At 37.9% G+C, this 15539-nt stretch overlaps 1 pseudogene; it reads right to left on the minus strand.

Annotated features, from left to right (window-relative positions):
- Positions 1 to 174: 174 nt before the first annotated feature.
- On the minus strand, positions 175 to 15186 carry LOC149261832 (ABC transporter G family member 35-like; annotated as a pseudogene).
- Between the last annotated feature and the right edge of the window lie 353 nt (positions 15187 to 15539).

The raw sequence follows: 15539 nt of genomic DNA on the forward strand, positions 1-15539 counted from the left end.
AACGAAAGATGGCATTGGTTACAACAGCATAATCATAAAGAACGAAGGTTTTCAATGACACAGATTCATATCAATGTAACTGATTCATGTGGTTGCCTGTATACCCTTCAGCTAACGCAGCCTTATCAAAGAAAAATAACATAAAAAATATCTGATGAGCATGTGAGGTGATTTCTATCTTTTTTGGAAGTTGAGGTATTTGATGGCCAGGGCAAACAACAAAGCAAAGACAACAGGGATACAAACGAGCACCAGTGCTACAATTCCCAAAAAGTCGTGTCTCATCCCAAAATAAGATTTTATGAATCTGGCCACCTTCACTTTCCCCTCTGTTTTCTCCATCTCTGTTTCTACATCACCCAACTTTGAAGCAATCAGACCATAGAGCGTCCAAAAAACAGGGGTTGCCCAGGTGTACCGTCTCCACCATACGTGCATTTTCTGTTTTCAAAACATAACCAGAAAATTGAATGTATTAGGACCACTCAACAGGGGCATTGTTAATTGCAGTCTAGATTGAAATTCAAATAGTTGCTGGAAGGAAAAATTGATGGACAGATCAAGAGTTGAAAATATGGCCTTACAGGTCAAGGAATAATGAAACCACAGAAGAGATTCCATCCAGAATAAAAAGCTGATGAAATGATTGCAGCAATATGGTAACTTAGGGTCAAGGCTACCGACATCATCCCATAATAGGTATAGTATAGAAAAGTGAAAAACATGAAGAAGAGGAACCAGAAGAATTTAACAGCTGTCCACTCGAAAGAAATCATAGAATAGACCAAGATGGCATAGATTACAGACTGTACCAGAACATAGGGCACCTCAATTGCCACCTGTAGTGATAACAAGGATGGTCATTCGGTCAATTTGATCTGCATAACAAAACTATAATCTCACTAGCTGCTGACATTTAGATTACCTGTGCAAGGGCATAAGGGAGGGTTGAATACCTTCCAGCGGCCTTTTCTCTGTAAAAGACAGTTCGTTCAACCTCGACAACTGGCTGGACACTCGATGAATTGCTAACACCAAGGAAAAGTTCAGCACTGTACATTGATCCCATAATATTCATTAGATCTTGCTGTTTACCTCTGTAAAAGAACGTCGAAGAATACTTAGACAACATTGAGCAGTTGAGGCAAAAGGCGTTAAGAGAGCACACAATTTACTCTTTTCACAGAGAACAACAAAATAGTTTTCAAGGGAACAAGTAAAGGCTATAAAGTTCACTTGGAAGGCATATGTCAGACTGATTTCTCAGTATGCTCAATGACTCTGTTGACTCAAATATGTAATAGATAATAAACTAATCAATGATAGAGAAAACTAAATGTCAAATTGAGATGGGACTAGTTTTGCAAATAAGTCTATTATGCCTGTCAAAAGAGTGCCCAACCTCTTTGTTCCAAGGTCCCAAAAGATGGTCCCAAACAGTAGGGAAACCACTGTAGTGAAGAAAAAATGCACAACATTATAGTGTGGATTCCTCCAATATGACCAATGTTGCTTCCAAAGGCATGCCACACACTGAACCTTGAAGCACTGTGCATACTGTGTTGGAAAACTCAAATCCTGCAGGGGTGCTTAGCTCTTGAATAAGGGCTTGATTCCATTTGAAAGCAGAACAACATAACTGTCAAATAAGGATTTTAAAAATACTACAGTTTCTTGGGAGAAATTATGTTACGGATGATAGGGTAACAAAATTAGAGATGCACAATAAAAAAAGCTCTAAGTTCTCAAACAAATTCCTACAATTATGTTAGACATACTCATAGTGTGCCAATTTTCTGTAGATCTCAGTGAACTCTACACCAAGTTTTTCCTCAGCAGCTATGGAACTCACTTCCAGTGCCCATGTCGCTGGATTGTATCCTTCGCTAATCTGTGGTATTCCTGGAACAACCTAGTCAAATAACCAAGAATCGGACAAGATCATTCTTTCCAATCGTGGATTGATAATGACAAGCGTAATCGATTATTAAATAGCTTATAAAACACGGAATAAAAAATCAGTTATACCTCAAAATACTCAATGAGTTTATGAGAATAATGACCCAAAGGACCCGCATAGATGGTTTGGCCACCCCTTTTTAGGAGCTAGAGCTGCAGTTTAGCAAACCAATAAAATTGAAAATTTAGCAAATATTCCCTGACTTGTTCTAGCCCTTTGCAACCCTTCATTTTACTTAAGCCAAACAAATAAACATAGAGTAGGCCTTTTGTTTCACATTGCATAGATTGATCATGAAAGTGTTTGAATTCACCTCATCAAAAGCTTCAAAGATATCAATGTTGGGCTGATGAATGGTACAAATAACAGCTCGACCTGTATTGACTTTGTTGTGAATAGTACGCATAACAATTGCCGCAGCACAGGCATCTAGTCCTGAAGTTGGCTCATCCATGAAGAATATAGAAGGGTTGGCAACTAGTTCCACGGTTATGGTAAGTCTCTTCCTTTGCTATGTAGAAATACCTGTCACTCCAGGAAGCCCTACAAGAGCATCTCTCATAGGAGTGAGCTCTACGAGCTCCATGACTTCTGTCACAAACAACTGTAGTTATCGTAACAGCAAAAATCTGTGAGTAAAAGCTGCTTGCAGAGTCTCATTAATAAGAAATATCTTCACTCTGAAGAACTGCATGCAAAGGGGACAAATTTAGACCAACCATTCTAGTTTTCTCATCGACCTTGCAAGGAAGACGGAGCCATGTAGAATACACGAGTGATTCTGGTGGCCTCGGTGCAGGCGATATGGTCAAACGGCCGAAGCCTGATATAATTTCTTCAATTTCCGACTGAATTCCTCTTTCTTCTTCAACACGTGTATCAGTGATCTATTAACAGCTTCATGAGTTTTCCTCTGATCCACTCCAACCTTTCTTATTGGCGCTTTAATGCAATAGGCCTGTTTTCTTCCTTGGGACTATAATTCCATAGGAATTATAAAGACAGACTATCATTGCTTTAAAACAAGTGATAATGCGTTTAAAACGCAATGAACACTGTCGCAACTTTTCCTCGTTCCAAAGGAACAGAGCAACACAATACACAGTCGCGGCTTTTCTGTTCCAAAGGAACAGAATACACTATTAGCACTTTAATATCACTATATTGTTAATTCTAAAGAATTAACTATCGGTGCTTTCAATTCCAAACTATGCATTTGAATGCATTTAACACTATCGGCGATCTATAATCGCCCTTCCAAGCCCCCTCCTCCGACGCAATAACACGTAGTGTTATTGGAGGTCGCAATCGGCGACTCCAATGCTCCCAAGGCTAGGCTCCTTCCACTCCGATCTGGCAATGCGATAACAATCGCGGACCCAATATCCTTTTAACTCTTCACTATAGTGCTTCGGTTTCGGGCTGTCGGGGTTTAAGACTTCGGTGGTTCCAAGGTCCTTCCCACTCCACTTGTGGCACTGCGATGCGATCTTAGTTCGAACCCGATATGGGAATGAACCAGAACTTATAAAATTTTAAGTCCAAAACTCTGTTGCGACTAAGTAATTTCATGAATTCTCTATGTAAAACAAAGTTTCCGCTTGGAAGATCAACAATGCGTGTAAGAGGAAATAGATGTGATGATGTAAGGGAAAACACAATTAACAAGCTTAACACCAATGTTAAGAGGAAAAATTGATCCAAATCACCATTGACAATGTTCAGAAAGCAAGAATCACAACCAGATACAAATACAAATTACAGTTAACAGAGAACCATAACATCAGATGCACAGAGAGGGTTCTATTTTCAGATAATAATGCTTCTGGCACTCTCTCACTGTGCGTGTCCCGTTATTTCATTTTATAGATAATAGATAAGCCCTCTCGGTTCTTATCCATACAAAAGCATGCCTTTTACATAAAGTGATTTAAAGCAATCACACATAAAAACTTATTATTGCTTATCCATAAGTGATTATTATAGAATTCTTTTATTCTTAATTCTATCCCTATCTTAAACTAGAAAAGCATGGAAATTGCTGGCTAAAAGACCCCACTCCTTTGCCTGTAGATTTTTTGGATTTTTGGAATAAGTTTGAAGATTTTCCCTCCAAGTCTCATGCTCCTGCATCAGACTCCTGAGGACAAAATTCTTCATGGGCTCTTGTCCATGAGTTCATCTACAGAACTATCGAGTTTCTGTAGCATGTCTTTTGTAACCCAGGTAGCTTCAACGGTTGGCTGATCCTTCCATTTTACCAAATACTGGAAATGTTGTTGTCCCCTTGTTTCCTTAAACATCTTCTTGTCCAGAATTCTTTCTGGCTGCAAATTCTTTGTTGTGGGTAACTGTTTTACCCAGTCAATCTCTTGTGTCTGTTGATCTTGTGTTGTATCATTTGTAGTTTCACTTTCATATTTGTACAAGTCTACAACATTAAAAATTGGTGATATTCCAACATCAGGGGGTAACTCAATCTCATAGGAATTTGCAGAAAATTTTCTCAACACTCTGCATGGTCCAATTTTTTTGAACTTCAATTTGTTATACTCCCTCTTTGGAAACCTCTCTTTTCTGATATGTGCTAAAACTAGATCTCCAACTTCAAAGTTCACCTCTCTTCTTCTCATGTCTGCTCTGGTCTTGTACTTGATGTTTCTATCCTACAGTGGCTGTTTCACTTGTTCATGTATTGCTTGCATTTTTGAAGCAAAATCTTCACCCTCTACACTTCTCATCTCTTCTTTTCCCAAGTTTCTTAACTCAGATACTCCTCTTGGATGCATTCCATAAACAATATGGAATGGACTCTGTCATGTACTCCTGTTAAGTGAGTCATTATATGCATATCATCTTGTGTTGACACTTGATCCATTGCTTTGGATGTTCTATAGTAAGACTCCTTAAAAGATTGCCCAAACTCCTATTCACAACTTCAATGTGTCCATCAGTTTGTGGATGATAGGCAGAACTGAAACTTAATTTAGTTCCCAATTTCTTCCTAGTGTCCTCCAGAAATGTCCAACAAATTTGGAATCCCTGTCTGAGACAATACTTTTAGGCAACCCATGCAATTTTACAACCTCTTTGAAAAAAAAATTAGCAATGTGAGAAGCATCACTAGTCTTATAACATGGAATAAAATGTGCCATTTTTGAAAATCTGTCCACTACAACAAAATTGAATCATTACCTTTTTGAGTCTTTGGTAAGCCCAAAACAAAATCCATACTTACCATATCCCAAGGCTTATCTGAAATTGGTAATGGAATATATAAACCTGTGTTTTGGCTCCTTCCCTTTGCATGTTGACAGACTTTGCATGTTTTCACATACTTCTCCACTTCAGATTTTATTTTCGGCCAGAAATAAAATATGTTCAACTGTTCAAAAGTCTTCTCTATGCCAACATGTCCTGCAAGTCCTCCACTGTGTTTTTCTTTGATTAAATTCTCTCTCATTGAACAGTTTGGTATGCATAGCTGATTTTTCTTAAACAATAATCCATCTTGTAAGAAGTAATCCAACCATCTACTCCTATCCATCAAAATAGGATTTTTACAAGCCTCAAATGCCTCTTTAAAATCTAAATCTGTTTCATGCAATTCTTTAAGAAAATCAAAACCCAACACTTGGATTTGACTCTCTTGAAATAATACATTCCTCCTACTTAAGGCATCTGCAACTTTGTTTGATTGACCGTTTATATGCTTCAAAACAAAATGGAAACCTTGAAGATACTCTACCCATTTGGCATGTTTCTGGCTAACCTTTGGTTGCTGCATTATAAACTGTAGTGCATGGTTATCTAAATAAAGGATGTAATTTTTTGACATTAGATAATGCCCCCATTTCTTCAATGATTGCACAACTGCATAGAACTCCTTATCATAAGAAGAATACTTCTTTTTGGAATCATTTAGCTTTTCACTAAAATAAGCTATTGGTCTATCTTCCTGACTTAAAACACCTCCAATTGCTTCTCCGCTGGCATCACACTTCACTTGAAAAGGCTTACTAAAATTAAGTAAATTCAAAATGGGATTTTTAGTGATTTTGTTCTTTAACAACTGAAAATTCTTTTCTGCTTCAGCAGTCCATCAAAATGGTTGTTTGTCCTTCTTTATGGTCTCAATAATAGGTGCATTAATCTTACTAAAATTCTTGATGAATTTTCTATAAAAGCTAGCAAGACCATGAAAACTTTTTACCTCAAAAACACTCTTGGGTGAAGGCCACTCCATGATTGCCTTGATCTTATCTGGATCCATCTTCAACCCTTCAACAGAAATAACAAAACCCAACTACACTAGCTCTTATTTCATTAAAGAACACTTCTTCAAATTCAGCAACAATTTCTCTTGTTGTCGCCTTTGTAAGACATAGTTCAAATGCCTCATATGCTCCTCCTTAGACCTGCTGTAAACTAATATATCGTCCAGATGTACTATTACAAATTTACCAATAAAATCTTTAAAACTTCATTTATGAGTCTCATGAATGTACTTGGTGCATTTGAAAACCCAAAAGGCATTACTCTTCATTCATATAGTCCCTCATTTGTCTTAAAAACGGTTTTCCACTCATCCCCTTCTCTTATCCTTATCTGATGATACCCACTTTTAAGATCTAGTTTTGAAAAATAGTTTACTCCACTCAAGCAATCCATTAAATCTTCAATTCTAGGCAAAGGAAATATGTACCTGATTGTGATTTTATTGATGGCTCTTGAATCTGTACACATTCAAAAGCCTCCATCTTTCTTTCGACTCAACACTGTTGGCACTGCATAAGGACTCAAGCTTTCTCTGATCAGCCCTTTGTCAAGCAATTCTTGCACCTGCTTCCTAACCTCTTCATTTTCTGTAGGATTCATTCTATAAACTACTTTGTTAGGTAGACTTGCTCCAAGGATCAAATCTATATGATGGCTAATTCTTCTAATAGATGGCAACTCATTTGGAAAATCATCAACAATAATATCACAATATTTCTCCAACATTTCTTGACTTTTAATGGGTAAATCAGAAATGTTAGTAGAAGTCATTATTACCTTGGGCTTGCAAATTATAGAAAAATTACCTCATTCTCTTCAATTTGCTTCAAGTATTCCTTTCCTCCTAGTAACAGAGTTTTTGGATCAGTCTTCTTTCCTGGCACATCTTCTTCTTGCAAAGGCAACAATGTATGATTGACACCATCCTTTCCAAACTTGTAGGTGTTTATTTTTCCGTCATGCATGGCTCCTCTGTCATATTGCCAAGGTCTTCCAAGCAATATGTGACACACATCCATTGGCATCACATCATATACAATTTTATCTTTATAATTGCCCCACTGAAATTCTACTTCAAACTGTTCATTCATTAACAGTTGATGTCCCTTTTGCAACCATGACACCTTATAAGGTGTTGGATGTTTCATTGTCTTCAACTTCAATTTCTCCACCACTTCTATAGAAACCAAATTATCAGTGTTGCCACTATCAATGATCATCTGGCAACATTTCCCTTGGACCTTACACACTGTCCTGAATAAAGTCTTTCTTTGTGATGGTTCAACTATCTCCTTTGCTGGTTTGAGCAAAACTTTATTAACTACCAAAGATTCTCCTCTCTTTGGTATATTTTCTTCTTTTGTCACTGTTGTTGTTGTTTCTTCTCCCTCAGCTTGAGCAACAATGGTATTCCTATGATTTGTTTCTGCATTCTCTTGGCACTCAAAAGCTCTGTGTCCCAGCTTGTTACATCTGTAACATCTTATTTCTCTTCCTATTCCTCTGCCTCCTCTTCCTCTAGAAAAATTCCCTCTGCCTCTTGCATCACCTCCTGTGGGTACATGCTGGGTTGAGCTACTACTAGCTCCATCATTAGGTGTTGTAGATCTTCCTCTACCACCTTGACTTCCCCTTCCTCGGAAAGTACCTCTCCCTCTGGTAGACTGCTTCCTCATGAGTTTTTCTTCAGCTTTCAGTGTTATCTGATAAGCTTCCTCTACTGTTTTAGGAGACAGTAGACTTATCTCATCTTGAATGTCCATCCTAAGTCCATTCACATATCTAGCCACCTTCTCATCTGTACCTTGGGCTTCTCCAGCTCTTATGCTTACCTTATAGAATTCCTCTGTGTATTTTTTCACTATCAAAGACCTCTGTCTAAGATTCTGCATCTGTCTGAACAAGGTTTGCTGGTAATTGCTTGGTAGAAACTTACCTCTTAGCTTTGCTACCATCCTGCTCCAATTCTTGATAGGTTGCTTGTCAAGTCTCTTTCTTTCTGCCTGCACACCATCCCACCAAAGTGTTGCATGGCCTTTTACCTTTGTGACAGCAAACTTTACTTTCTTCTCATCTTATGTTTCTTCATAGTCGAAGAATTTCTCCATGCCATTAATCTAATCTATCAATTCTTCTGGATTCAGTCCTCCTTCATATATTAGAACCTCGATCTTTGGCCTAGCTGTGGATCTCAACACTGACTGAAAGAACCTCATCTCAGAAGTAACTGCTACATCTTCCTCCTCTGCAGCTTCAACCTCAAGTTCACTAACATCTCCATCATCTATGTTCTTGCCTGTTGTTAATGCATCCAATCTAGCTTGCATCTGTTGCACAGCTTCCATTGCTTTAGCGTTTGAAACAGGCCGTCCTCTTCCACCACATCCTCGTTCTCTTCCAAATCTGAAAGCCATAGTAACTTTCCTTCTCTTGCTTCTAAGATTCAATCCAATGTCAGTTGGCTACTTTGATACCACTAATGGTGGCCTGGGTGCAGGCAATATGGTCAAATGGCTGAAGCCTGATATAATTTCTTCAATTTTTGGCTAAATTCCTCTTTCTTCTTCAACAGGTGTATCAGTCATCTATTAACAGCTTCATGAGTTTTCATCTGATCCACTCCAACCTTTCTTATCGGCGCTTTAATGCAATAGGCCTGTTTTCTTCCTTGGGACTACAATTCCATAGGAATTATAAAGACAGACTATCGTTGCTTTAAAACAAGTGATAATGCGTTTAAAACGCAATGAACACAGTCGCAGCTTTTCCTCGTTCCAAAGGAATAGAGCAACACAATACACAGTCGTGGCTTTTCCGTTCCAAAGGAACATAATACACTATCAGCTCTTTAATATCACTATATTGTTAATTCTAAAGAATTAACTATCGACGCTTTCAATTTCAAACTATGCATTTGAATGCATTTAACACTATCGACGATCTATAATCGCCTTTCCAAGCCCCCTCCTCTGATGCGATAACACGTAGTGTTATCAGAGGTCACAATCGCCGACTCCAATGCTCCCAAGGCAAGGCTCCTTCCACTCCAATCTAGCTATGCAATAACAATCGCGGACCCGATATCCTTTTAACTCTTCTCTATTGTTTCGGTTTTGGGTTGTCGGGGTTTCGGACTTCGGCGGTTCCAAGGTCCTTCCCACTCCACTTGTGGCACTGTGATGTGATCTTGGTTCGGACTCGACACGGGAATGAACCAGAACTTTTAAAATTTTAAGTCTAGAACTCTGCTACGACTAAGTAATTTCACGAATTCTCTTTGTAAAACAAAGTTTCCAGTTGGAAGCTCAATAATGCGTGTAAGAGGAAATAGATGTGCCAATGTAAGGGAAAACACAATTAACAAGCTTGACACCAATGTTAAGAGGAAAAACTGATCCAAATCACCATTGACAACCTTCAGAAAGCAAGAATCGCAACCAGATACAAATACAAATTACAGTTAACAGAGAACCATAACATCAAATGCACAGAGGGTTCTATTTTCAAATAATAATGCTTCTGGGCACTCTCTCACTCTGAGCGTCCAGTTATTTCATTTTATAAATAATAGATAAGCCCTCTCGATTCTTATCCATACAAAATCATGCCTTTTACATAGAGTGATTTAAAGCAATCACACATAAAAACTTATTATCGCTTATCCATAAGTGATTATTACAGAATGATTTTAGTCTTAATTCTATCCCTATCTTAAACTAGAAAAGCATGGAAATTGCTGGCTAAAAGACCCCACTCCTTTCCCTGTAGATTTTTTTGGATTTTTGGAATAAGTTTGAAGATTTTCCCTCCAAGTCTCATGCTTTTACATCAGATTCAAACACTGTGGCATTTGGAGAGTGGATATCATTTTGTTCACAGTACCCTGAGATGCGAGCAAAGGTTTCTTGCTTCATAGGGAATCCAGAGATGCTTATATTCCCTTCTATATAGCCCCCTGTTTTTCTTCCAGCCAAGACATCCATTAGGGTAGTTTTTCCAGCACCGCTGACTCCCATCAGGGCTGTAAATAACCCTGGTCTAAAGGATCCACTTACATTGGAAAGGAAGGATCCACTTACATTGGAAAGGAGTTGTAGCCTGTCGTGACCCAACCCTTCACTTTTCATCTCTTGTTACGAAACTAAACATTAGTTCCAGAGATTCCACTGAAGAGAACTTGGGTATGTCAAACTACTGGCAGATTCCCAATTCAGTTGAATGATTTGTAGATACACATACCGGTGGCATGTCAACATAATAGTTTATGTTTCTCAAAAGCCATCGACAATGGCCTGAAAGGAAGGATCATTCCTTTCTTATGTTGTGTCGAGACATGAGTGACACTGACTTCTCCATCGGGTGTAGAATTGTCTTTAGAGGTTAGATTATCTCCTGTCTAACAAGTAAACATGACTGACAAAATTATTAAATCTATGAAAGAATAGTGCATGTTTTTCTCATATACTTTCAAAGCTTTGGATGTGACTAGGTTATATAGTTTTATAGATTGCAATCTTTATAGTTCAGTACTTTCATCTTTTCTTTCAAGAAAAACATAAAAACAGTGCTTTTGATTCTAATTTAAGATCAGCACAAAGGTTTTCCAATGTCTCTCACTCAGTTGTCTGAGACAAGGTGTTACAGAGAAGTTATGTAGTTCATTCAAGTTTCTCACTTCGTTGTCAATTGCAAGATTCTAATCAGTTACAATCAGCATCCTCTCCATTTACAATGCACTTCAAGCTGTGAGCAATAGATTAAAATATTCACATTACTAAAATTATTTCTGAAGAGCTCATGCCTTACCACTGGACCTTCTTTTAGATGTCAGTTGAACAGAATGGTTGCTTTCAGCAGTTCTGTTTGCTTGCTTCTCTTCAATAGCATCTTCATATATAACAGCCTGTGAATGCCCTAAAGCTGTAATCGGAGCGGATTTTACGATATGTCACTCTTTGTATAAAATTTGAATGTGAGAGAAACAGTAGCACAAACCAAATCTTATAATAGGATGCCAGACTTACGGTTGAGATACGCTAAAGCAACAATGAAGAGAATGTTGAAAAGTACAGAAAACCCGATTGATGCTCCAATGCCAATCCAATAAAATTTATCTTCAGCAAATATTCCACGAGATTCTAATACTGCACGTCCAATTGTTTCATTGGAGCTTTTATTGACAGGCTGCACAAAGATTAATTGTTGAGATGAAAGGCAATACTCAATATTTCTTTCCTAGATTATGATGGTAGAACACTCAATCAGGACATGATAACACGTACTTTGTCCCATCTGGGAGCCAGAAATTCATTCACAGCTATGGATTGCCATAAAGTCAAGCATTTCTTGTAACCCAAGATTGCCATAAAGTATTTTTCTTTGGAGTAAATATTATTTTTGCATATGCTATATTGTCACATACCTCTTGATACCACAAATCCTCCAAGAACAAACACAATAAGCAAAGCAAATGATCCAAATGTTTGTGAGACAATCATGTTCCGACCCAATGCGGCTATGAATTTAAAAAGTGCCAACGACATTTGATGGATCACAAAGAGGACGAAGAACTGCTTAAGGAACCTGCAACAATAAAGGCAATCTCCTTGATTATTTGTTGCATATTTCAGTGTTCTGACAATGCAAACAATTTTGACGTGCCTGCTTTAATTTTCTTTTCTGATAGGGCTAATTTGGAGGCAGAAAATGTTAGACTTTGTTTCCATTCATAGACCCATTCATACATCAACCGATTAATTAACCTGTAAGATTTCTTATGCTTCTATCCATGTTTAATGAAATTAGGATATAGAAATTCATTGAGGTACAGAGGCTAAAAGAATTACCTCTCGGCCTCTGGTGCAAAACCGATAACATAGTATGTAACACAAACCCAAATGGCTGCTTCTACCACAGAGAGTGGAATTCTCACTATCCATGTTGGTAAAGCAAAAGCCCAACATGGATAAAACGGAAAGTCTCTTTGCTTGTAGAAAACTGGAAGGCGGCTAACTGTCATCGATAATTCTGGGAAACCATTGAACATTACATCGATGAGTCCAAAGAAAAGAGCTCCCATGTACAGGTTTCCATCATCAATATTTCGCTGATGCATTTCCGTGCGGAAAAACATGGTCATTTTGAGTATCCCTACAACTACAATCTGCAAATTTGTTTGTCAGCATTCATACTTCTTTTCTCCAATAAGTGAATTAAAAATGGCACTCCTCATAATTTGGGTCCCAACTCACCTGTCCTGTTTTGAATATATATACAAAAAAATTTCTCTATATAAGCATCCATTCTCTGGCGAAGCAGGCTTTGAATATGTTCATTTTACTGACACCATACTTAGAAGATGTAAGAGCAGCGGGATGGCTCTTTTTTCTATCATATGGCCGTGATAACTCTTCTGAAAGATCCTTGCCAACATGAAATGAATGAGAGGCCTCTGCAAATTGTTTGACAGATACGTAACGGTATGGTTAGCCTTCAAGTGCCCAATACTGCTCTTGATCTTTTCTCGAGGTCACCTGTAACATTCAAGTCGCTCCACCGCAAATGTAATTAATTCAGTGAAATTTAACGAGCTATATTTTCGACGAAGATTTAAACAATCCATTTAATCACCAATGTCGTGAATGGATAAAAAGGAACCATGGTGAGCCAGAGCTCACAAAGATTATCAAGCTATAGAGTCCAGACATTTCATCTGTGAAAATTCTGTAAATATTTTGGCTTTGAGATCAAGATGGTAGTTTGCAACTAGTACTCTGAAACCACCAGACAAAACATAATTGTACCAGAAATGATACTTACTTCCTGTAAGAAATCAGCAACCGCTTTTCTGTCTGGGCACTTGAAGCCCATGGACTCGAAGAAATCAAGAACAGATTCTCGAGGTCCTTGATAAACCACCTCTCCTTCAGACAGTAGGATGATATCATCAAATAGCTCATATGTTTCAGGGGCAGGTTGTAGAAGAGAGATCAACATTGTCGCATCCAAGAGATGGATAATTTGGCGGAAACACTTGATAATCTGGAAAGTCGTAGCACTGTCCAATCCTGTTGAAATTTCATCCATGAAAAAAGCTCTTGCACGACCGACCAACATTTCTCCTGCACAGATCTTATCAAACAATCAGATAATTGCTTTGGCACTACCATATCATGCAAATGCAAATTTACAGTGCTGCCAAAGAACTATTCCTGTTTAGACCACCTGTGGTAACTCTCTTCCTCTGGCCTCCAGAGATTCCACGGCGCATCTGATTTCCAACAATGGTGTCTGCACAAATGTCCAAGCCCAGAATCTGGAAGAAATCAAAGACACGGCAACATATGTGAATAATCTGCATGCCTTAAAATCCTAATGCATTTTTATCCAAAAGTTTTTGAAGAATAACCTTTAACACATAGTCCGTGACAAGGCTAGTCCGTTGTCCCTCAATGGAAGTTTCCTGCATCAATAAGAAAAAATATGTTCCACAATAAATGAAAGTTTTTCTTGGGCCTGTTTCAGCAGGGAAAATACAGCTACTGCAATTAATATATATGGAGTTATCTGTCCATTAATGTCAGTTGATAGTATATGTCATTGGTCATATTTAATCGAGTAAATTATTGACTGCAACCCATATATATTTGAGCTATCTCTCCACTAATAACTAATATAGAACTATCTCTCCATTAATACCCACCAGCAAACAAGTAATATATACTACCACCCATTAATGAAAATATAACTCTATATATATATATATATATATATTGTTCACCAGCTTGAACAAACAAGAAAAGCCCACCAAGGGCAAAACATGTCTGTCAGGATTTGAAATTTGAATCGTGATACTAAACACCCAACTCTTGCATCAAACCAAAACCCCATGGATGAGACAAGGGTCATCAAGAATTAATCGAAGCACTGAATAGCACCACTCATTAGCAGAAATGCCTACCTTCATGAAAATATCAACATCAAAATCCGGTTTGATGCCGGCTTGCTTTTCACGTCTTAAAAGTTCTTGCAGCAGCTCTGGAAAGCAATGCATAAACAGGTGGTCAATATTCAGAGTGAAATGGGTGTGATCTCGGGAGAAAACTAAACAAACACTCACCGTATTTTGCTCCTACACCTTGACAACGCGCTGAGAAATCCATTGTTTCCCTTACTGTGATCTCTGCAAGGTGCAAGTCGTGCTGGCTAATATAAGCAGATGTTCTTTGAGGCACAAATTCATTTAATGAGTGCCCATTGTACGTTACAGTTCTGGTGACCTGTAAAAGCAAAAGGAAACAATTTTTCTGTAAGAAATAAAATTACTTACTTGAAACAAAATACGAACAATATAAAAACTAGGCACATTCTATAGTAAAGTATAATGTCGAAACTGCTTATTTAAAATTTGGATTGCAATTCTTACAGTATTGTTTTATTAGAATAGATTCTAAACTTACTTTCAGATCACGATCAGGGTTTCCAGCCAGTGTTGTTAGCAATGTTGTTTTGCCAGCACCAGGTTGACCAAGAAGAAGTGTCATTCTGAACAGTCCAATGACGTTTCAAATGTATGGAGATTGTGTCTCAAAACGGGTGACATATGCTGTACATCTTCTATCTAGAAACAAAGACCATATGATGCCACTGATATCATGGAGAATTGTTAGAGTCATCCTCCTTGAACGCAAGATCTTCATGTAGTTAAGAAATCCCTGCACAATAAAAACATTTTTGATGGTGTCAAATGGCAAGTTGTTTAAATTGCCAATTTCAATCCTACTCCATGTCAATTGGGTGTTGAATCTTATTCCAGGACGGTTTCCATTAGATTGGGTGTTGAATTTTATTCCAGGACGGTTTCCATTAGAGTGTCGCGGATCTATCTGTTCTAATCTGAAAGCACAGAATTTGCTGCCCTGGATGTCACTGTTCTTATCTGAAAGCATTCACTGCACCTGCTGAGCTTTGAACCTCAACTCTTTTTACTGGAACACTTTATCAAAACCACTAAGCCACAACCTAATTGCAATGTAATCATCAATGATATAACAAAGTGAATTTTTACGTGGCCTCGAGTGAAAATATTTCTTGAAGGTAGCAGAAAACAGAATAGCCTTAAGGGTGGAAACAGTTGGTCCTTTTTGGTATTGACCAGCAGATATAAATAAATGGATCTAACACATTGATGGAAATTTTTGGTTTGCTCTTGGTATGAACTAATATATAGAAATAAATAAATAGATTTAACCCTGTTGGAGAAGCATATGACACTTTGATAGTATTGGTTTTATCCTCTCTT

This window comes from Pinus tabuliformis, chromosome 6 (assembly GCF_031772625.1).
Source record: "Pinus tabuliformis cultivar Carrire ecotype Pingquan chromosome 6, CPIR1, whole genome shotgun sequence".
Lineage (NCBI taxonomy): Eukaryota > Viridiplantae > Streptophyta > Pinopsida > Pinales > Pinaceae > Pinus > Pinus tabuliformis.